Source organism: Opisthocomus hoazin, chromosome 25 (assembly GCF_030867145.1).
Source record: "Opisthocomus hoazin isolate bOpiHoa1 chromosome 25, bOpiHoa1.hap1, whole genome shotgun sequence".
NCBI lineage: Eukaryota > Metazoa > Chordata > Aves > Opisthocomiformes > Opisthocomidae > Opisthocomus > Opisthocomus hoazin.
The window spans coordinates 10,015,413-10,039,837 of NC_134438.1; positions in this window are offsets into that span (position 1 = coordinate 10,015,413).

The following is a 24,425-nucleotide window of genomic DNA, read 5'->3' on the forward strand; positions in this document are numbered from 1 at the left end:
TAACTTTCTCTGCTCTGTTCTGACAGCTGTTTTCTGCAGCTGCCTCTCCCACCCAGACCCCTCGCACGTCTGCCCATCCTCCAAGTCTGTGCCCGACACCTCTTTCGTCACTATAATCTCGTGTTACTATCCAACATGCTTGACAAAATACAGCAACACAACATTGTTTTCAGTCTAACCGGCGAGTTAGCACACTGAGGGATGCGGTGGATATTGGTCCCCATAAACAAAACGCTGTTTTGCAATTTCTGCCTTGGCTGGTACAGTGTTCGAGGCACTCTTGCTTGAACAGAGCTACCTGAATCCTATGTCAAGTGCCTAAAGACACAACAGCACTGCTCCTGTGTTTATTAAAGCTACAAGTTTTGAGCTAGCCTAGGGAAAAGGAGGATAAATTGATATCTTTAACATAAAGCTGGAAGCCAGCCGAGGATCTCATAATTCCTCTGGTGTGCTTTGAACACCACTCCGAACCTTCGCACCGCACAGCCTCGCTGTATCACACCAGCACAGACTTCACCTAAGGCTGGATCCTGCACAGCGTGCTCAAGGAACAGCACCTACCTGAGAGCTCAGTGGAGTAAAGGAGAAGCAAGAATCATAATGGAAAAAACCTGCAGCTGCGCCCAAAGAGCAGGACAGCTTTTCTGTAGCTGTGCTAACAGGCAACAAATACATCTACACAAATTATTAAGTGACAAGCAATGCAAGATTCAACTATTAGAGGAAGAACAGTCCCAAAATGAAACAAGAAAGGCACAGAAAGAAAGGTTTGATTTGAATGTGTATTGTGAACTGTTCATCAAAGCTACCGACAGCCACAGTCAATGCATATCTATGACTTCTGTGGGGGTAATTACAACAATTTGCTCGACTTCACTCTGCAACACAGTTGAACAAGGTGGTGCCTTTCCTTTCTGCTTTTCAGCAGCAGAGTTGTTCTACGTCCCTAAAAAATGCCTTCCCAGGACAGGCTGCACTTTGATGATGGCTGAAGTGATCCTAATGAACTTCCATTGTGGTACACCGTGAAATTAAGTTACCAAATAATTGTAAAACATTCATGGATTCTCATGTGAAAAGAGTTATTACATTAAATAAATATTAAAGAACACTCTATCATGAGACTAGCCTAGCGTATACCGGTGCTTCGAGCCCTGCGTTCTCACCTCTCCGCCTGCCGTGCAAAGATGGAAATCCCTTGGCCAGGAATGGCCCACAGAAACAGGCCCCGTGCACAAAGCCCACTCACCTCGTAGCAGGCCAAAGGGACAGGCACGGACAGACACTGCAGCCAGAGCGCAAGGCTGCTGCTTCGACCAGAGAAACGTCGCTCCCTGCAGAGTGCTCCTGCTGCCACACCAGTGACCCCAGTTACCCCCTCCTGTTCCCAGCAAGAGCTGTCGCACATCATAGTGGCTAAATCCCATTCGGCTATTTCTTTGGTTGTCAGTCGCAGGAATAGCTACAGTTTTACATATGAAAATTGAAAGAACAGACGAACTACCTTTATTCAGATCTTACGCTGCCAGCAGAGTCATTACTTTCCACATTGGTTTTTGGCTGTATTAATTAAAAAAAAAAAAAGAAAGAAAACCAGGTGCTGGAATTTGGTTGCATTCCTGTGGTGTGCTCCATTACTTTATTACTCATATCAATTACTCTGAAAGTCGTGCTGACCCTCACCACCTTAGACAAGTAATATCTTTGAGACAGAGATGCCGCTAAGGAGACCTAGCGCTAGCAGAAAAAGCCAAAGCACTCAAAATCAATGTTCATCCTTTTTCCTTCAGGACCTCAGGAGTCGGTGCTCTCTGATCCCGGCTTTACCTCATGGGAAGTCACCACCAAATCTACAGGTAAGATCTCTCTGGCAACTTTGAAAACTGTCTCCAAGTGAAACACTTCACACATTGTCTATGTGTGTACCTTAATAACTAGTCATTGGTTGTCATAATGTTAAAAGGTCATATTTTATCAAAATAGTGGCCCTGTGAAAGTGTCCCTTTTGGCACTCCTGTTCAGGTAACAATTTGCTGGTACATTTACTCTTCTATTGTCATCGTAGCTGAACTTCATAGTCAGAAGCAGCACAATTCCCAATACAATCTGCTTTTACAGCTTAAACAGAAACAAACAAACAAAAAAACACCACCTCCATGACTGCTCTTAGCTCTACCGCCAAAAATAGCCACGTTTAACTGTTTGCCTGCTGCTACGTTTCTCAGGGAAAGCTGTCTGCCTGTTTTGCCACTGCCAGCTGCGCATGGACCAGGCAGGAGAGTCTCCCTCTTCTGATGCTGAACGTTGGTGGTGCACCAGGTCCCCCCTCACTGCTGACCGCTGCAGGAAGGTGCCACCAGCCTCTGCTCAGTCTGGATTAATGAAGGTGGCTCTGGTGGGACAGAGGGAAGGAAAAAAGCAAGCTGCTTTACAGAAAGAGCTACAAAAGAACAGGATCATTTAGGGTTACCCTGGCTTTACTGCTGCCCTTTGAGAGGGACGCTTTCCGCACCAGGGGAGCATTCCAATTCCCCACGCAATTTTCAAACACTTATTAGTTACATATGTTGAAACTGAGATTCAAATGCCTAAAATACCTTTTCTTTGTTTACATTTGCTCTCCTACATCCTACGGTCTCCCCGCACACAGTGCCTCTGAAGCTTACAGATAATAGATTTGGTTTGAACTGTTTGCACAGCGAAAGCCCGAGTGCTTCCGGAGACGCTGATCTGTTTGGGGCTGTATTTCTTAATAGAACAAGAGTACGTCAGGACTGCAAATCCAAGGCATATGCGGCCCTGTCGGGCCATCACCACAATTCCACCTTTCACTCAGTACAGGCCTAAGGGCAAATTCAAAAGTTGAGAACTCATTTGAACTTGGGAAGTATTTCTGCATCTAGAGAATTGAGCCGAGACGCAGGGTAACAGACAACTGCTAGCGAGCAGCGTGACCTCCTTAGCAGCTCGTTCTGCACTCCTGGGGTAATGCAGGATGGCTGGTGTCCTCTGACAGCTTGAGCATGAATTTTCATTATTAGTTTTGCAATTTGTACATATTTTGTCAGCATTTGACTGCATCACTCTGACTTTCTGCCTGCAATCTCATTTTGCCAGTTCTGCCTGGTTCCCCTGCTTAACTGAGATCATTACTGCGCACTTCCCTTCCCGAGGCTGGTCCACAGCCCCTGGCTCGGGATCCTGACTGCCATCAATTATCAGACACGCTTCCTTTGCCATCAGTGCCAAATAGGACTGTTCGGTGACAGTAACTGGGAAAGTTGACATGTCTTCAAACAGACTTTGATTATTCATATATACACACACAGATTCCCCTGTACTGAAAGACGTGCTAAGAAGTGTTTATCAGATTTCAGAATTCTTAAGGACAGAGGCATGTTATACAGCAGCTACATGGCTATATAGGTACGGAATGGACAGTCTTTCTCAGCAGGGGAAGAATATGGCTTAAATCAATCTTGTCTCACCTATTAAGAAGAAAGAATTAGCTTTGTGTATATATCAGTATACCTAGAAATATTTACACAACACGTGTATGTGCAGGAAATATTATCTATATATACCCTTAGCATCCACAGCTTGCTCAGAGTCAGCATGCAACGCGCAAGCTCAGAGAGCGAGCGCAGGAATTCATGCACAGCAGTTGCCAGGAATGACTGTATCTAGTTATTTACTGAAAAATGCATGGTTCAGATCCATGAGAGTCAACTGGAAACACCGGAATACTAAATTCAAAAAATCAACTGAAAAGAGCAGCAGCTGTGAGTGGGGTTGAGGGCAGTGCTCGTCTACCCTATCCTTCTGGGCACCTTTTTTTCCAACTAATCTTTCTTTTCCAGTGGATCAGTAACCTCTAACAAAAGATCTGTCCTTTTTAATCATGCTCTTCCCTCCTCATTCCACCCTCTCTGCATACACAACCACATTTCATTTGTTGATCCCATCGCAGAAGCCTCAGGGCTTTAGAAAAGTCTTTTTCAGCATGATTATATACATCTCTTCAACCTTTCTTGCCCCTTTCCTTTTTACTGCCATTCACCATTACAGAGTTCCAGCGCACTGCAAATTGAATGTGACAACAATGTTCTATATGTGTTTACATCTATACACAGAAAAACAAAAACCGTAGAATATATGTATCTATCTATCTGTATTTTTAAAAATGGTAATAAGAACTTCATCATTTGCACACTTCTTCCTGTAACTGATTACTTTGTTGACTTTGCTCTGGACAGTCAGAACAGGAGACTAACACAGATCGCAGAAGGCCACAAATATTTGGTATGGCAGCTTGTTTTCTGCAAAAGCCAGGAACCAGCTAACCTGCAAGGCTTTGTGTCTGCAAATTGTTTGATGCTTAACTCAGTTTTGTGGTTGTTCAGTTTGAACATTCGAGAAAGTAAAGCTTCACATAGCAAAATCTGGCTGTAAAAAGTCTATGCCCTCCTCTTTTTTTCTCCCTTGAGTTCAGGACACACTTTACCCACTTTGCTTTCTTTTTTGCTCTGGTGAAGTGAATGAGAACATTCCCATTGAGGGCAAAGGAGTCATTTTTACGCTAAATTTAGGCCAAAACTAAGTAAACCCCTTTTGACAGAAACAAAACATGCATCAGGTACACTGTAGATTTGAATTCCAATTTTGACAGCAAGGCGGTATCGTCTGTGGGATCATATGTAGCTTAGCCCACAGAACTGCTGTTTCATAAGTACTGTCCTTATATTCCAAAAACATATTATTTATGCTCACACCTCTGGAAATGGAGCAGATCAATAATAGAATAATTAAATATAATAGTATATATGATAGATGATATAATAAGCATGTATAGTCAGTTATATAATAAGTAGTAAAATACTACAAGGTATATAAAATGTCAGCTGTAAAATGAGAACTTCACATGAAGGCAATAAATATCCAGGTGTTGTCCCGGTTCTGTATCTCTGTCATTTCATCTCAAAATCCTTTGTAACCTTGAAACCGCTCTCTAAGATTTTGTTTGCCATATTTAGAAAAGAAATTGAAAAAGCCTTGGGGAGCACACCACCAAAGCGCTGTTCCTTTCCCTGCTAAGCTATCCTGACACGGGAGACAAGGTCTGTAACTAGCAGAATGACCCACTGCATGGAGACAGAGGATCGCCAACATGAAGTAGCTCAGGGCCACGCTCCTTCCAGACCTGTGCCCTTCATGCCCTCCTCTTCCTTGCTACGCAGCCCGCAGACAGTGCCTCTCACATCAGGTAACACGACATGAGTACGTTTGGGGAAGCCCGGGACGTACAGCACAGAATGATGTTTGTCTGCCTCTGTACACAGTGGCTATTTTTGCTCTCTGTCTTAGTTGCAAAAATATTGAGGACTGAAAACTTCTTACAGGGCATTTGACCTGAGAAAGAAACCATCCATCAAACTAGCATGCTCTGCTTTTATGTTGTATCTCCGGTAGGGATACAGCAGGGACTGATGGCACGATTCTGGTCTCCCACCAGTGACCTCCCTATGTAAGGCATTTTGGTTTCCACCTTACGTTTACGTTCGGGACGAGGTAGCTGGTGTTTGCTTGTTGACTTTCCAAAACACCTGTCCAGGTACCAGTGAGTCCTCAGCAGAAGGAAGAGGAAAGACACGCTGGAAACTCCTGACCACAGAGCGGGCAAGGGGAGATCTGTCTGAGCTCAGCTGGGTGAAGCCCCTGACAGAGCTGGTGGATGGAAATCAGTGCCTTAGAGATACGCTCATCAAACCTGACATTTTGATCTCCTTGTTTGCAGCACCCAAGGACTCAAAAGACCCAAACAACGAATTTCCTGGAAGCTCCCGGATGCCTTGCACACCAGTAAGAGCGTGTCCTGGCGAGGCAGATGGACTCACAGTGTCAGGCAGAGCAAAATGCCCTTCTGGTACAAAAATATGTTGTTGCTGTCCAGTTTACACCAATAACTTGCTCTCTGGTGCCTGGACTTGTCCATCTGCTGCGTCTTACCACCTCACTGAAGAGGGTATACGTAGTGTAAAATACAGCCCCCAAGCACTCGCCGTCACCAAACAGCCCGATTCAGTCGGTGCCTGAAAATACCTAACGACCACCCACTTCTTTCGTATTAACCCTCAGAGACACAGCCAGTGCGGGAGGGGAGAGCAGAAATGCAGATTATCTCCTGTCAGGTTTCCCAGTTAGTCTTGGTGCTCCAAAATGCCCCCCTGCTTCCCACCGTGGCGACAACACCTCGTTATCCTCCTGGCCCGCTCCTCCTGCAAGCTCTCCCGCCCGACAGATGGGGAGCACTGGCACAGAAGACAACCATGTCTGTGCATTAATTTGTCGAGGGCAGGATTCCCAGATGAGAGCATTACAGCATCTATCTAGATTAAGTTTACTAGCCCACGGCTAGAAAGACTTGCCAACAGTAACCCTGTTCTGGACTAGATTAACTCTTCCCGTTCTTACTTTTCACTGTGAGCTCTAACCATGTCCTACGGACTGACACAGCCCGACAGGGCGTAACGGGGGGAATCCCGCACAGCCCGCTGGAAACATGGCTTCATTTTGTGCGTAAATCCAACAGCAAACAGCAGCCACCAGAAGGTTACAGTTCCTCATTACTTTGGCCAGGTTGCCCTGACGCAGAGTGTGCCAGACACAGGCTCCACGAGGATCGGTTTTAGGGAACTGCTGGGCAGCTGGGTTTGGGCCACACCTAAAATCACCGTGGTTTTGAACACAACCGACACCCCACACGAAGCCCAGGCAGCTCCACTATCGCTGCACACTGAACCCGTGCTGGAGTCCCAACACTGGTATCTGCAAGGACGGAATTAAAATAGGCACCAAGGTCTCGTTCCCCACGATTCCCGCAGGAACACCCCCATACCGGTGCCCAGCACCACGCACGCAGCAGAAGGCTCGCGTGGACAAGAACTCGCCAGTTTCTCCTAAGCACTCATTAGGCTAATCAAAGGCATTACCTCTACCTGCAGCCCTGGTTGTACCCCGTACACATCAGATCGCTCAGACCATGAAAAGATTTATGTGCACGCCTCGCTCTGTGTGAATAGCCCCATCAGCATTAATAACTGCCATCGTTGTGCAGCCCTCCCCAAGTCAATGGCAGAGGTGAATCAGAAAGGCACTTCCTCCACAGTCAGAGGAAGGCAGGTCAGATGCTTCCATCTCCCTGTTGCCGCTACCAAACACTGTACAGACCTCCCAGTCCGGCAGACAAGACAACCGTGGTTATAAAAGCACGCAGTAACTAGTAGAGAGAGTAGAAGGTCTTCTTACATTGGGAAGAGTCTCACCTCCCTGCTGAAGAGGAGGAGGATGATATGCAGCCACCAGACTACGAAAAACCCCGTTTGGTTCTCTGTCACGACCTGAGGGTTGCACAGAGGTCAGGATGGGAGGCCAGCTATGGGCTGCTACCAGTCGCCTACCCGGGCTTTGTTCCAGACCATAAAATATTTCTCACCACTACAAGTAGGTCTGGCCACATTTTACTGTCTGCAGATTTACTGTTAAATCTTTATTTTTCACACCTGCCACAGCAATAACTCTCCACATTACCATGCTTCTTCCCAACACATGACCTCCCTCGTCTGGGGACTGTGAGCCCGGCTGAGCAGCGAGGACGGGTGGGTGCCCGAGAGCAGAACATGAAGCAGCACCCAAAACCCATCTCCTCCTTGTTTGCATCAGGAAGGTACCGGGTGCCAGGTGGTACCTCCCACAGCACGTGCTGGGCATTTGCTAAAAGACCTCGTGTAGGTAGAGGGAATTCTTGCGTAATGTCCCCGCAGCACCCAGGCAGCCCTCTCCTGCCTGGTGATGGGGAGGGTAACGCCAGGCCACAACCTGCACACAGGGCAGCAGAGATCGGTAGGTGATTTGCTGAAATTTAGGGTAGGAGAGACTCACAGACTCCCTGATAAATGTGCATTTCTCTCACTAATAAAAGGTTATTGCAAGAAGCCAACTAAAAATGTATTTGTGTTTAACAATTAAATGTAATTGGCAAGTGCTAATGGCTCCGTGATCGCTAAACTGGGGGAAAAAGCAAAGAGGAAGAAACTAGTTTGAAGGGATTTTATCTAATTTCATTTTAATTAGATCCTTTTTCTAACTGAGTTTCTAATTTTTCAATTAGCAATTAGCAGCTGCAACTCATTCTAAGCGTCACGAGGTGCCAGAGACACTAATTACACTACAGGAGTAGGAGGCTGAAAATGAGAAATAAAATTATCCATGAATGTTATTAGAAGAAAGGAATGATTACATTCTGTAATAATATACTGATGTGAGCCTAATTAGAGTGAAGGATTGGGGGAAAAATAGGAGATTTAAAAATGGATTATATTTGGAAGCCTATAGGTCACCTTTTTGTCATTAATAATGATTAGGTGTATCACTTGGGAAAAAGCCAGTTTGGGAGCAATACTATGAGTGTCTCAGTCCCCCAGCGAAGGTCCCAGTGACGCAGAGAGGTGGGCTGGCACCAGCAAGAGGGACAGGACCTTGCTGGAGATCTCCGGATCTACACCTACATGATGCTGTCTCCTAACATTCTTCTGTGCCTTTACTGCACCGTCTGCAAACTAGCAAAACTTATATGCCTTAGTTTGATAATGTTTTGAGATCCACGACTGAAAGGAAATCCAAAGATTCAGTTATTTTCATATCTTACAAGCTACAGCGGGTCCCCACTTGCCTGCTAGCAAACCTCTACCCAGGCCCTGAGCTTCACCCAGGGAAAAGCAGAAAGTGCAGTCTCTGGGGGAGAAAGCTGTTTAATCACCCCAACAGGGCACCCCAGGGGACCAAGCGCAAACCCATAAAGAGCCACCTGGTAGCAAAGAGGCAACGCTGCTCTGAGTCCATTCATTTCCACTTTTAAAACATACCAATTTTTCTTTGTGAATCGATAATCTCTTACACTTGATTTAGTAGTGGGAGTGACCTCTCTCCTGCTCCAGTGTGCACAACCTGCATTTTGGAATCACTTCAAGGGACCCCCAGTAATAAATGATCACATCCAAATGTGGGTTTCAATAAAATTTACGAGCTCCCATTCATCCCACTCCCCTATTTGTTTTTATATACCTCACAGCATTTGCCACTAACTATATTCCTCTTTATAATCTGCGCTCCCCAGTTAAGGGATGTAATTGATAGCTTCTGAAAATCACTAATTTCAAAATGGACCAGAAGTGTTTTGTCACACTGTTTCCCCCTCCTCTATTACTGCTTTTCCTCCTAGCATCCCCGGTCCTAGCACTAAAACTCTTCACAGCTCATAGAAGTTCCAATAATGGTGCTATAATAACAGAGAAGAGAGAACAGTGAATTAAACCCAAATTCTTTCACATTAGTTTACAGTAAACCATGGCTAAAGGATACAGGCTTAGAAGAGGTGAGCGCTACCAGGAGCCAGCCCAAGGTGCTGCACAGAAGCCCTCTGCCTTCCCTTTTAGCCTCACCACTCACTCTTTGTGATGACTCCCTGCCAGGGTGGAAGATAAGTGCAGAATGACAACAGCGGTTGGGGGAAAAAGGAGAAAAAAATGCCCTCATTTAAAATTCAGCTGTGGTAGCATATGGTCCTCTTGAGCTGGAAATTGTCTTTGCAAGCAGCTCTGCTTTGTCGTTGTGCGACGCGAGAGTTTGGTGATTTAGGGGCAGTGGGGTGCAGCCTTGAATAAATAAAACAGACATTTATTGCAGGGGAAAGGAGGGAGAGAGGCAACAAAGGTAAATAAGGAAGTGTGAAATAGTCAGGGGTTTCAATTCTGCTGAACAATCCGGAGCGAGATGGAGACCGAGGCGAGACGCCCGCCCGGCTGCATCCCCAACACCGGCTGCACAAGGCTCTCCTCGCCCCGACCCGTCCCCTGCCAAGCGGTCCCCAGGCTGTACGGTCCTGCTGCCACGTCTGCAGCGCTCAAGGTGTTCTGTCACTTCCAAAACCAAGCTTGTCATTCCTTCTCCCTACCTCCCTCCTTTTGCTACCACGCAGTTTTACCGCACAGCTATCAAGGGCCAGGGCAAGGGAGGACAGTGCTCCGGGGCGACGCGCAGCGACAGCGAGCAGATTCTCCAGTTGCCGAGCAGGGTGAGCCTGCACAGTTTTACTTTCTTTCCACCGTGAAGTTTCACTGCAAATCGTGAGGCTGCTGCCAACAGCACTGTGGGTTTCACAGCGGTTTCCTAACAGTCTGCTCAGTAAAAGCCACCAAACCCGCCAACGTTGACCATCACCCATGGCCCAACAGGGACCCTCTCCCACCCACGCGATGGAGCGGCACCACCTCTCCCACGCCACAGGTCTCACAGTTTTACATTTCTGACGGCCCGTCACCTCCCACAGAAAGCCAGCCAGCTGACTCACCGCCCAGACACCTGAGCCTGCAGACGCAGGCCACCGATGCCGATCGCGCGTCTCGCAGCGGCCGCGATGCGACCCGGTCAGGGCAGCAGCCGCAGCCACCCGGCTCCGCCGCAGCCCTGCCCCGGGCCACAACACGGACCATCCCCACCGCCTGTCTGCGGAACAGCCAGGGCTCTGCAGCCACAGCCAAAGTTTGGATCAAACCAAGTCCATTCCACAGTTTCTTGAGCAGTGCCATGTACAAAACCAATCTATAATTAATCTTGCATTTAGAAGCTGGTTAGCAGTTCTGGCCCATCATCTCCTGTCAGAAAACTGCTGCATCTGCAGAGCTTAAGGGAGTAAAAGAGAAATAAAAAGGAGGAATGTAGTACTCGGAAGCACTCTGCTCCTCTTCGTAGCTGCAAAGGCAGTATTTCCAAGAGCACCACAATCATTTTGAAAGCCTAACCCCTAAAAAAAGCCTGTCCATCACCTTAGGCACTTTTAATGTTTTACTTCAGTCATTTAAGACTATTTTTAAAAAGGCAAAAATTCCAGATGTTAACTATACAAAGCAAGGCTATTTCTTTCCCTGTTTAGATTTTACTCCTCTACCAGGAGAAGACCAACCATTCAACCAAGGTCCTTCTTACCTGTGACCATCAGAACCTCTTGCCTGCTCAAGTTTTCATTTTACTGCTTGAAAACCTTGTGGGCTTTGGCACGTGTGCCAATAAAAGCTCAGCAGTTAAAATTTATTCATGGGAGCGCCAGAAGGCTTAGCGCCTACAGAGTCAGCCCAGAAGAATTTTTTAAGAGAAATCGTCACTTCAGATACAATTCAAATGGCCTCCAAATCTCCAGGAGGCTGCACTTGTCACACCGATAAACCATGTAAATAAACAGATGTTTGCCTGGTGTGCTGCTTTGCAAAATAAACAAATGCCTCTTTAGAAACGCTCTTCACAAGTCAGTACTGCCGTGAATTCAGATGGAGCTCAGCTCATGGAAACCAGCACCGTGCTCCCGTCGAGCGGACATTCCGGACTAGCAGAGCCCCTCGCCCCATGCTCCTGGCAGGAGCTGGCAGCTCTCTGCTTGCCTCCCAAGGCAGCTTCCACCCACCAGCCCTGGACCCGCACCTGTTTTTCTCACTGCAAACCTTTCAAAGAACCACATGTTTTCGACAAATATTTCTACCATCTCATTTGACACCGAACAAGCAGGAAAAATATGGCCCATCATGAGAAATATCAGTATAATGTTCCAATTTTCCACCATTTGACAGCAATCAAGTAGAGACTAATGGCTTTCCTCTGTGACTAAATCATTTAGCGACCAAGGTATTCTGTCTCATTCTCATTAGAAAAAAAAATATTCCAATAATCTCATTATCCCAATGTGAATAACAGTAAAAATACACCAAGACTAATGGCTCCTTCAGCACTCGCGCTCAGCGAGATCACTCAGGCAGGGTTTTACGGCTCTGCCGCGGTGCCAGGGTCTGCGTGGTGGCACGGCACAGCCAGCTCGCCTCCCCTCCCGGCGCGGTCCTGCTGCCGACGCTTTGTTTCAAGAGAGACTCATGCTCTCCCCGCACACTGAGGACTTTTATGTACTATTTTTAACTAACTTCAATAGAAAAAGAATGTGTCATGGAGTGTTAAACTTTATGGAAATTCTCCTGGAGAATAACATAATTTCACGGTGCATTACTCTACAATGACCTGGTACTTGAACAATTAATTTTTAAGGTATTGCCTTTTTTCTTCCTGTGCTGTATTTAGCTTTCTCCTAAACCATCAACAATACCAGGATTCCTTTTCTTGCCCTTTACGATCTGAGGAGACAGTTAAAACCTCACAGCACGTGCTGTGTTTTCGCAATCCATCATGCAGAATATTGTGTTTGAAAACAGAGTGAAGAAGGGGAACCGAGATGCTCCAGGATTTACCTTTATTATTTCTAGCTCAGGAATCTATTGCCATTTCTCAGCCTACCTTATTTTCTGCTGAGTTTCTTCCAGAGTTTCCCAGAATGCACTGAGGCCAATCTTTTCATCACAGACTGGCGATACTGCACGAGTACTCGCTTCTAGGTCTGGCAAATACTATCCGACACGGTCCCACCGATGCTGGTAGACGACCAGGGTGAATAAATTCTGTGTTAGCCCAAAGACAGAAGACCTAGTAATCACCTAAGAAACGCAAACCAGAAAAATGGCCACGTTTTCTGGGAGTATTAACAGCTCATACCTGCCAGACGCAGCACCCAAAGCAGGATTTGCTCCATAGTCTGTCAGGAAACACATCCTTCCGTGGGCATCTCCTGTTGCATATTCCAGGGATTTATATATTTCATCTTGCAGCAGTGCCCTCACACAGACTACTTAGTTTTGAACTCTATTCTCTGGCTACCCACCTGCAAATTTTAACAGGCAATTGCCAGCAAAGCCATTGTATTTGCAAGGATGCCAGCTGTGACGCGACATGTATAAACCCACCTTCTACCACAGGAAATTGCCATTTCTTGCCTTTTTTTTGTTACCCACTAATATGTTGAGTCTATGATTTGTCCATGTCTGCAATTTCTATGGAACCGTGCAAAACAAGGATCAGCAAGTCATCAGAGCACATCTCTTCCAACCCATATGCTTTCATGGTAATATTAATCAGGCTAAGAAATAACTCCCTTAATGTCAGGCATTATTCTCTTCTGCTACACTAATCTAGTGGATTAACTCTGCCATCTGCATATTAATCTTAGATATTTCAGTCTTTATGCCCTTCAGTTCCCCACTTGCCATCCCTCCTTTGCAACAAATTAGCTCTGGGACGCATTTCCAAAGTTTTGGTGATCACTAACAGACATTCACAGAGCGCAAGGCAGGAGCCTGTCAGGGCCAGACCCTGGACAGTATAAAACTGGTTTTGCTGCTACCTCCCCTAGAGCCACGCCAAAGCTGCTCCAAAGTTTGCCCTGTGCCAGCTGGAGCAGAACCAGGAATAACCCTGGCCTGTAAGGGCTGTGCAGAGCCAGGGACATCCCCCATTCCTAAGGGCTCCGCTCCCTTGGGAGCTGAGATGATTTTTTCTGGGGCTGGGGAAAAGCAGGGTGGTTTCCAGCCTTTCAGAAGCTGCAATGAAGAGGAAGCCGGCAGAGGCTGGAATGTCCCCGAGTGTCACCGTCACTGCCAACACACCGCTGTTAGCAGCTGTGGCAGTCATGCCGAGGAAACTGGAGCATCCAACACCGGCGCCGAGCTCCGGAGCACCGAGGCCGGGGCAGCTCCCTCCTCGCCCCGGCAGGTCCCTCGGAGCTGCACAGTGCTGGGCATGCTGCCCGCTGCTCACACAGGCGTTGTGCTGTCAAATTCCAGGGTGTGTCAAGCAGGGCTCCCAAGTCACGCACACGCAAGGCTGGAGGCAGAGCTGGAGTCTGAGGTCACTTCCTACTGCTCTTGTGCTGGCAAAGTTCTTGTGTCCAGCCCCAAAGCAAGCCCCAGGGAGCACAGAAAAACCGGAGACAGTAAACATCCCATCATGGAAAGAAAGAGACACGAGTCAGGAGAAAAAGTACTCTTTAGGCAGCTTCGCCTGTGAAATGAAGATGTTGTCTGTCACCCAACAAACGTGTTAGTCTATGTAATTATTCTTAGGTTATTCTCTAGCTCTACTGGCCAACACATTCACATCAAACTGCAACACATAAAGCCTGTCAGTCACAAGTAATTTTTCAGTCTCAGTGAGTTTTGATGGAAAATGCAATTTACAAAAAGCAATCAACATTTTCCTTGCAAGACATCAATAAACGACACTGTTCTGAGATGCTCCAGTACTTTGTAAGTGCTGTAGCTTAGTTCCCTTCACCTTAAGCACTCCCCTCATCTACTGGGGTTTTGGCCAGAACACAACTTCCTGACGCACGCTGCCCTCGCTCCCAGGAGCGGAGTCGCAGGACTAAGCTTACGTGCACGGGAACTGCTCCTATCCAAGAGACCTTCTGGCAGGAGTTTTACCTTGAATTAAATTATGACTGTTTCAGTTCTAGAGCTGCTGAAATCCTCTTCCCCTTGACATTGGTTGCTTAAAAAAAAAAATGGATGGTTGTACCTAGGAGACAGCAAAACAAATCCCTGCTGATCGATGCCCTTCGTCAGATTGGCATGATCTGTCCCGTTTAATTGGACAGCTGTTTGGGATCAATACTGTCCTTCCAACGCAATCACACCTGTCCCTGAAGAGCCCCTCTGATCTCCATGGAAATCACGGTGATAGAAACAACATCGTTCAGAGATCATGGGCACAACAGACCTAACTACCTCTGTCTGAGACCTTACCTTGTGTCAGTACACCACCAGGGACCCAGATCTGCTGAGCAGTGCCACTTCACTGTTCTTCACAGCCATTATTCGGCACCTGGGACAATCAGTGCTTGGCTGGGGACCGCTGGCCTGCAGAGACAGCACTCAAGCAAAGCTGGTGCTCACAGCCTCGTTGGGCAACACCCTGCACTGAGGGTCACAGCACCACGTCCGATTCCCATTGCCATGGGATTTGTGTCCTTTTGTCTTGGCTGAATCCCAGCATGGGCAGTGGTCACTTTCTGCCTACTCCACAGCCTTTTCTTGCTCAGAGCTGTTTAACAGTGCTGTTGCATCCTGTTAAACAGATGTTATATTCTGTTTCAAAGATGGCTGGTTTTCCTTTTCGTAGTCAGTGACAACGTACAGGTTGCAAAGTACTTTAGGATCTATCGGGTTAAAAGTGATTATGTTTCAACTGATGATTTCAAGAAAGTAATTTACTGTTGCATCTTGGGAGCTTACATTTAGAGTTTCAAAGCGTTTGAAGTCCTATGTGTAAGCAAACTAATATAAAACATGCAACTAATGCTGTCCTGGAGTCCTGCACAGACACATAACCAAAACAGTGAACAATCGTTCTCCTCTAATAGAGCTGATCTTGCAGCAGTTGTACTTTGTACCACATACTCCTTCTGGGAAAATTATCTTTTTAACAACAACCAAAAGAACAGTAATAATAACGGTTACTTCCATGGCCCGTCTGCATTGTTCTGTTAATTGCCACAGGGAGAGACTAATTTCTGTCTACTCCAGACTGGGCCATCGTCCTTTATATGAAGGTATTATTTTCCTCTGTGAAAACTGCAGGTTAAGGAAGCTGGCCAACAGTGTGGAAAACACGAAGCAAAAAAATTCAAAGTTTTAAATAGAAAAAGTAGCTGCTTCAGGAAAGGACAAACCCCATTTGTCCTCTTCAAGTCATTCCGACTATTGAATCCCACTGGCAGTTGTGCCATTCTTCACTATCTACAGCCGTATGCTCTTGCTATATATAGAGATCCCATAGTGTTGCATCTTGGCTTGGTGTGATGCATAATGATTAGGTGGCAGCCAGGTTTATTTTGAAGTAAGCGTTAGGTCACACTCTTCACTTTATGTCTGAGATGAGTTTTCTCTGCCTTTGAGAGAGACAAGAATTAAACTGCAGTTTACCATCTCATAAAGAAACAGTGGACAAATTACCCAGCTATGTGGCATTGGTTGGGATTGTTAGTTAAAAGTGACAACCAGGACTATAATTTACATGCAGACTCTGGATTTAAACAAAGTCCCCAGCACTAAATCTTACATTGTAAGCTTTCTTTTGTATTTCTGACTCATTTTGCGCTGGGAATCGTTTAACCACAGACTTTAACTGCTAATACAGTTCCATGAAATGAAAAGTATAAATCAAAATTACTGGATCATTCAAACTCTGTCTGAGTAGTTGTTTATACGGCATTTTTCTTCTACTGCTTTTGTATGGCTACAGAAACGCCATAAAATTGTGATATACTGTACACATCTCACTACCATCTTGGCAAACTGTTGCAAATAAAAACCAGCACACTTAATTATTTTCTTAGTTATACAAAGCATAAACACTAACGATAAAAGACACTAAGAAAGGGCAGGTGCAGTTCTTCATCAGATCACATTGAAAGATGAATAAACTAAATATGTTATAAGAAGAAAAAGATCTCAGAACTCCCTTTGCCTCCATCCAAGATGACCACAGTCTCCCCCTGATCAACACCTGAGCTCGCGGCTGATACAGGAGGAGTCGAGCTGGTGATGAGGACAGGGATGGGAAGAGACAGGTCTGGGTGTGCTGCCTTCTGCAAGGCACTTAACCTCAGTATATGTTTTTATGAATTCAGAACTATTATCTACGCCATCACTTTGCTCTAGGTGCTGCATTAGTGCTTGCAGGCACATTCTGCACTGGTTTACAACAAAAAGGAAGCAAACTCAGAGTTACTTCGTAACTTTGTTCTCTACATAAGACCTTCAATTGCTCCAACAGCATAGGTTGCCCAGGGTGAAGGACATCAAGAGCCAACATTTTATCCCTGGCAGCAGCTTAGAGCAGAAGCTGGGATGAGAAGTTGTTGTTCCAGGATGGGTATTCTAACAGGTCAGAAAGGGAAGAATTTGCCATCCTTATCATTTAGTAGAAAACGTTTTTCTTCACTTTCCATGGAAGACCTCAACAATTCAACAAAAGAGTTAAGGTTCTTTTTTTGATCAAGAGACTTTAAAAGGGGCTATATTTTTAAATCATATTTTTAGGTCATCAGTAATAAGAATTTCTGTTCAGACAAAATGCCACATTAAAAAAAGAAACAATCAAAACTACTGAAAAGAAAGCTTTCCATACAAAGGATAAAAAAATAAATTGCCACTGGGAAGCAATCCTAATGAAGCTTTTCACCAGGTCTGACCCAGACAAACTGAACTTCCAGCAGCAGCAGCTTGTGCTGACTGGTGACCGAGAGGCAGAAGGGACCGTGTGGCCCAAGGACGCGGCACTTGGGAATACCAGGAATATCATCTGTACTATGAAGCCTACACACAGAGCTCCAAACACGAAACCTGCCTACTTCCCCCAAACCTCACACGTCTTTCTGCAGGGTAAGCACAGGTCCCATCTCAGGTATTATCTCCTGCCTCCTCCCAGTCAGAACCCCCCTCCGTAATCCCACCTGAAAACACATTGCACTTCTCTTCCCTGTCCAATGCACCCCTGCAATGGCTGAGTGCCTCAACATTTGCAGGGCTGTTTCTGCCACATTTCTACAGCATTTAAACCCAGCTGCCATCCCAGAAAACGCATTTCTGAACCACTCTGGCCTAGAGGTGGACCTTCTGAATGACATTCTTATTAGAAGTTCATACTGCCAGCACCGCTCGCTTGCTCCCGCTGCTTGCCTTGCTTACAAGCAGCACCCTTCGGAGTTTGTTTGCATAAGCAACCCAACTTAATAAACAGCTCAGATCCCAGCAATGGGGGGAAAACTTTCTTTTTCCCAGTATAAGCTGCCTCACCAGGCACGTCTCACCTTGCTGTCACAGCTTTGCTCAGGTCTGAGAGCTCCCCCTAAAAAGGCTTTTCTGTTCCGCGCACCAAGCTCCTCCAGCAGCAGCTGCAGCACTCGGCTCCATGCAGACACCGAGAAGTGGCCAAGGGCCATCACCACGGTCCGAGGACATGGCCTCCATAATGCCTCTAATGGCATGGCCATAAGGAACAGAGGTGTTTCCAGGGAGAAGTAAGTAACATTTAGAAGTAACTAATACTACTCAGTCTGGAACTGTAATCTGGCTGGAGTTCTGTGGCAAAAGAAAATGGAAGGGAAGGTACAACAGAAGCTACAAATCAAAGACATCTCTGTAAATCAAGCCTTTATGTTCATTAATCCCAAATTAGCACATTAAAATAAAGCAGCAGTTGATTAATATCCCTAAGTAACACTTACAGTTGAGTGAGAACTTGACGCTAATATACTTGATATTACAGTGCATTAATAAAGAGACAGTCTGCCTTTACCAGAGATGCTCTTGGCATTCAGCTCTCAAAAACAAACAATAGCAAGCAGAAACACATGGCAGAGAAGAATGAAGCTGTACCCCTCTTTGCACTGATGGCAGCAAGGAAAACACGAAGGAATGGTTCTTTGGGAGGAAAACAGAAGCACTAGAAGCAGGGCTGTCAGGAGTTTTTCAGTGAAACAGTTCCCCACTCGGAGTGCACCAGTTACTGCAGAAGTTGTACTGGGAACAGTTCCAGTTCCCGGCAAATTTGCTAAACACAGGGGTGAAGCAGCAAAGAGACTAGAGGGGCGAACACCCTGGAAGTGGAACTGGGGAGCCCAGACACAGGAGTTTTTCACCTGAATCGGGCAGTTTTCCAGCTGTGGAGCCCCAAAGCTGTCGAACCCTGCAAAGGAGCCCCTGGGCACGCGCAAACCGGAGACACAGCCAAGGAACTGCCGCGGCTCCGGGGAAGCCTGCTGTCAGCCGACTGCACCGCAGTGATGGAGAGGCACTTGTACTTTTCACATCCCATCAGAGGATACTAACCACGCATTTTTCAAATAAGAAAACGAAGGCATTCTGTAAGGCTTTCAGATACCTGCTTGAAGTGTTTTAACTAATATTGATAACTTTTTACCAGCTACTGGCATTCACCTTGTCTGAAAACACTGCTATACTTCTAAGCCCAGAATGTACCACAAGATCAACTTCCATAAGACTCACTATTAAATCTTATACAGTTACCCCTCTACTGAGCTCAAATAGAGCCTAATTTCTACACAGCACCAAGCACTGAATAACCAGAATGCTGTAGCAATGTATATATTGGGAAACAAAGATGTGAAAATAATTTAGGATAGCTGAGCACCACACATTACTAAAGATACCGGACTGGATTCTGTCACAGTGTAAGAGGACAAACAAGAGTAAATTCCACGAAAGGCTGCTTTACACTGCCCCGGCTGCACGGAGTGGCCTGCAAAAATGAACACTCAGATCAATACATCATCATTAGTTTGGAATTTCTGGCTTTTACTTCTTACATAGATTTCACAGTGCCAATATTCTTCCTGCCAGCATGTTAGACAAATTAAAGTGACAAAACTCAATATGGAAATTAAGATCATTAACATATTAATCAAACTGTCGATATTATAAAAATTAGCATGAGCCTGCCAAATAATCGTCTTCCTAACGACTTAAGGCCATGCCTTTTGTCAATTAGCACTGCAGCCGGCTCCACTGCCCCTTGCCCGCTTCCAGATGTCGTGAATGACTGGACTGGTTCACCGTGGCAAAGACCATCTTGTTATTCTTTGTGTGATAATTACTTCAGCATTTAATTACTTTGTTTTCTCATGAAAATTCTGGTGCTTAATTATACTGAGTTAACAATTAATACAACGGAGAAATCTTGACTTCCCGTTTTCCCAGTCCAGGTTCTTAAACCTGCCCAGTGAAAGTCTGTCCAATTTCAAGTTCTGTACGCTCCATGAATACACTTCATTGCAATCATCACATATATGCAGACTTCTTTTTTCTGAAAAGGGCTTTTACACAAATTTGTGGGTGTCACAGCTCAATACAATCAGTATTTTCAAATTAATTTTGATGTTTCTCTGTTATAATTTTGAAATTTCTGACTGAGGTAGTTATTAAAACAAAACTTCCAGTTAGAAAATGTGATTGAGTGGAAAAAAAAATTTGACAGATTCTAATGAAAGGTGATCACTAAGCATTTCCAATAACAATACAGTAAAACATTTTCTTGTAAAAAAAAACCCAAAAACCGGGTACTAGCAAATTTGAAGCAACTTTTACTTATAAAGTAAAACTGAAGGATCACCATGTGCTTCTCTATCAATTGATATTTACTTGTTTATGTGTGAGATGGCTTTACAAGTGGGGCAATAAGTTATTCATTACAACTGCACAAAGACTGATTTAGCATTTGCATGCCCAGCTCCTGACCTCGGGATGTTTGTCCTCATTTTTCTGGCTGAGCTATAAAAGCTTTGAAAACAGGGGTTATCGACCGGCGACTGACAAACCCCGGGAAGCGGGGATGGCACAGTATTCTTTACATATTCTTTACTCTATCCACTGACATTTCCTCCAATGACACAAGGTCACGCAATTAATGAATGGCAAAGCCAAGCCATGAAAAATGGATATTAATGAAGTGTAACTCTGAGTAATAATGCCATAAGCAACCTCTGATAACAAACAGATTCTCCTAATAACATCTTCAATTATCTTCATTAATGTCTGTCCATGACAAGATGTGCAATCCAGCCCTTCAGGACCACAGGCCCAGCAGATTTGGAACACACTTTAAGTGCTTCCTCCAGCTTATTCAGGAAAGTGCTTACTGATGGAGAGCTTCAATGCTGATAACATGTAGTTATCATAATTTTTCAGTAGCATATGCCTTCTTTATTTCATCAAGAACTTGAAATTTGAGTAAGATTGCTTACATTACTGAGGAGATGTATGGGCTCCAAGGAGATATGAAACACTGCCTGCCCAGTACATGCAGTCCTGCTTTCTTCCTTACTGGTATCGCCAGCGTCGCTAACAACGGCCTGGGTCCACAAGTGCTCTTCCCCTCGCCACGCACTGGAGTTTAGCTCAGGTCCAGTTTTTCCTGGCAAATACACACATCACTTTCCTGCTCGTCCTTTTTAGAATGAGCTCTGAACTTCTGAAAGATGCCAGACAGTAGTTCTAGGAAATTAAATCCTTTACTCAGAATTTGGCTCAGCATAGCACTGACATCTTTCTCAAATTGGCTCTCAAGTATTTGAATCCTATTTTGGAAAGGAGAATTTCCAAGGAGAAGAGAGGTTATCAGTTAGCAAACCCTGGTGCGGCTTGCAACAAAGAAGGAATAATTAGTGCTTTCTGTAAAAGCATCGAAGAATGAAAGTGGGACTAGAATTTCTGCTAACACTTTAAGCCATTTACTGTGAGTGAAAGATACTGAAGTACCAACAACCTACTCTCCTCTCAAGAACAGCTCTAGGCCATTTATGGCTCACTCAGGATGATGTGAATGACAGAATAAAACTAATTATTTTGTGTATTTGCTTGCACTTGTTTCAGTTGTAGATTTTTGTTGACTTGAACTTGCGGGTTAGGACATTTTGAGTGCATGGAGCTAGCACTAGCAAAGCTTCCTAGGAAGTCCTTTACTGGCAATTTTCAAAGCTATTTTTCTTTTTCACTGCTGCACATGCAAAAATCCAGAATTTTTATGTCTACAAATCCAATTAAAAATTGTGTAAAATCCAGTTCAAGTATGAAGTGAGAGAAACTATGCAATCACTTCTCCTGGAACTTGCTTGAAATCCTGTGTAATGGGAAGGAAAATATGAAACAGATTTTCATGTCATCACTGAAGCCTTGCCTAGATATTTTTATAGTAATTTAAATTTAATATAGTCATCATCTGTAAATTTGCTCTCCTCTCCTTTGAATTGGAAAACATTTAGTCTCAGCCCCTGCAGCTCTGTTGTGATCATCCAGAAATGCTAACGAGGTTATGTCTCAATCCAGTCCTCCCTGGTGCAAACAGAGTAAGTGAGTCTCTTCAGCTCAGGAACCTCATTTATCTTCTGCGACTTATTCTGTTATTACTGCTACTATTTGCCAGAGCAGTGACAGCTGAGAAGGAAGGTGGGGAAGAGAAAGGAATAGAGCCTTCATGGCAGGAGAGCTATAGGTAGAGTTTCACTAAAGTCTACCTACATATGAGTCTATAGTAACAATAATTAAAGACGTTAAGTATAGTAAAAGTGGAAAGTAACAGTCAGGGCACCAACGAATTAGCAGGCTTTGTCAGGGGAGGGGGTGAACCCTACACTTAGGCCAGAGCAGAGGAAGATGCGAGGAATTAACACTAATACTCATAGATTTAAGGGATCAAGGTTTAAGGACCTAGCTGTAGTAGGAGAGATATGAGGAAAACTAAGCACTTTCTAATAGTAGAACATAACACAAACGGATAGATGCTTGGTCATTTGTTATGGCTCCTTCCTTTGAAACATATTTATGCACATAATAATAATTTATACCTTTCATCTTTTAACTCAGAGCACCTACTGATCTAAATTACATGGCTGAGCACGCCCCGGGCAGTCCGGAGATGCCGCAGACAGCCCGGGCAGAGCGAGGAACGCAGCCCGCTCAAGGCTGCCCAGACCCCCGGGAGCTCCCACGCCTCCCGGCTCGGTTCAGGAACTCTCAATGGAGTTCTTCAGCCTGTGTCGACAATTTTGTGGAATACCCCAACAAGTAACAAAAAAAGTGAAAAAAGGATGGATGTCTGCACATACAGGTCTTGGGTTTTGTTTGGAGGGCTTGTTGTTTTTTGTTTTTTTTTAGAATAAACAAGAAAAGCATTCTTAACATGTTCACGTGGTTAGCTATCCTTTCTTCTGAAATTTTACTTCTGCAGACTCTAATGCGCACAAATCACAATTATAATAACGTGCAGCAGTCCAGCTTACTGCTAAAATGACAGCCTTGAAGCTGAAACCTTGTTAGCACAGCCATGTTACCAACCTGCCCAGAGTAAGGCTCCAGAATAAGGTCTCTCCCTTGCCAGAGAGACCTTACAAGATGAAAAGCAGCAGAAGAGAAGGCAGTAGTTTTGTGGGTAGAGAAAGAAAGAGCAAAATAAGAAGTTGCATGGGACTGCTGAAGTGCATTATCCACGCGCCTCTCTTGTTCCCTAACGGGCAGCTTTGAAACTTGACCAGATTCAAACTCTGTCAAAATGTTTGCATACAAAGAACAGAAAGGGTAGAATTATTTCACGTGGTGTGGCAGTCCAGCCCTTCAGATCCCGGCTCCCCACCACACCAGCACTACCGATACCAGCAACAGCTCCACACCTGTGCAAGCCGCAGCCCCCCACCCGCTGGTACCCTGCGCTGCCGGGCACCCTCGCCCCACAGGCACACGGAGCGGGGTATCGGGAATACACAGGCTTGCCCAAAATGTTTCTCGGCAGAAGGAGGATTCAGCTCCCTTCAGCCCACTCACGCTGGTCTGGAGGGACAGCAACGAGCAGCAGCTCCCACAGACTCAGGGCTCATGGGAGAAGGTGGCATAATTCCCGGGGGGCAGCTTTGCTCCAAGAGGTGGGGAAATCTGCTACGGCCATGACAAAGAACGGTTCTGCAGAAGCTGTCGTGAACCCTGCCACCCCTCCAGCCCCAGCAGACAAATCTCTACCACGATGCCCTCCTGAAAGGGTTATTCGCTGAGCTGCAGCAAAACCGGAGAGGACGAGATGCGAGGGGCTGGATGTCAGCTCCCTAAGCCAGACTGCTTTACAGGCTTTGCAAAGGCATTTCTACAGAATAAGAACAAAAGGATTAGGAAAAGGTGTGAACAACGCACTTCTCCCCCTGCCTATCCCCACTTGCTGTAACAGATTGGTAAAATAACTTCATCCACCAGTTTATTAACAGCTTGCCCTCTCTTGTATCTCACCTCTATAATGAGATAGAGCAGATATGATGGATTACATTTTGCCTCCTGCTTCCATCCCGAATGAATTATCCTTTCGCTCCCCTCGCAGTCTCGTGGTTTGGCTGCCTACAGCCCATTAAGTGTTGGGAGGGAGGAGGGGGAGGATGAAGCTATGCAATGTAAAAGGTAAAGGTCCCACTGAGAAAGCAGTTTTAATTTTCAGACTGGAAGATACAAAATTAAAAGAGAATGAGGAGATCCTCTCTCTTATATTTCATCTGGCAGTACTAAGAAAACAAACAGAAAAATCCTATTGCAGGGATGATCTGAGCATGCAGCTCTTGCTAGCAAGACGCTCGCTCGCAGTCGTTGAGGGTGCAGAGCCCAGACACAGTCAATCACGATGAGCCAGGCTGGTTTTTCTCCCCTTGACCGAAACGCCTGCTTCTGCAGCCCTGCCCCAGCAAAAGCCTTCAGAGCGCCAAGTATTCCCAGAGCCGTAATTCTCGCCCTGCTCTGACAAGTAGTACTTTATATCACCTCTCTTCATAAGAGCGTAAGAGTTTTACACCTCAGATCATCTAAAATGTAACATGCACTTTTGTGCATCTTTCTAAAGCAAACCCATGAATAACAGAAATCAGAGGGTTTTTTTCCAAGCATATTGAAGGC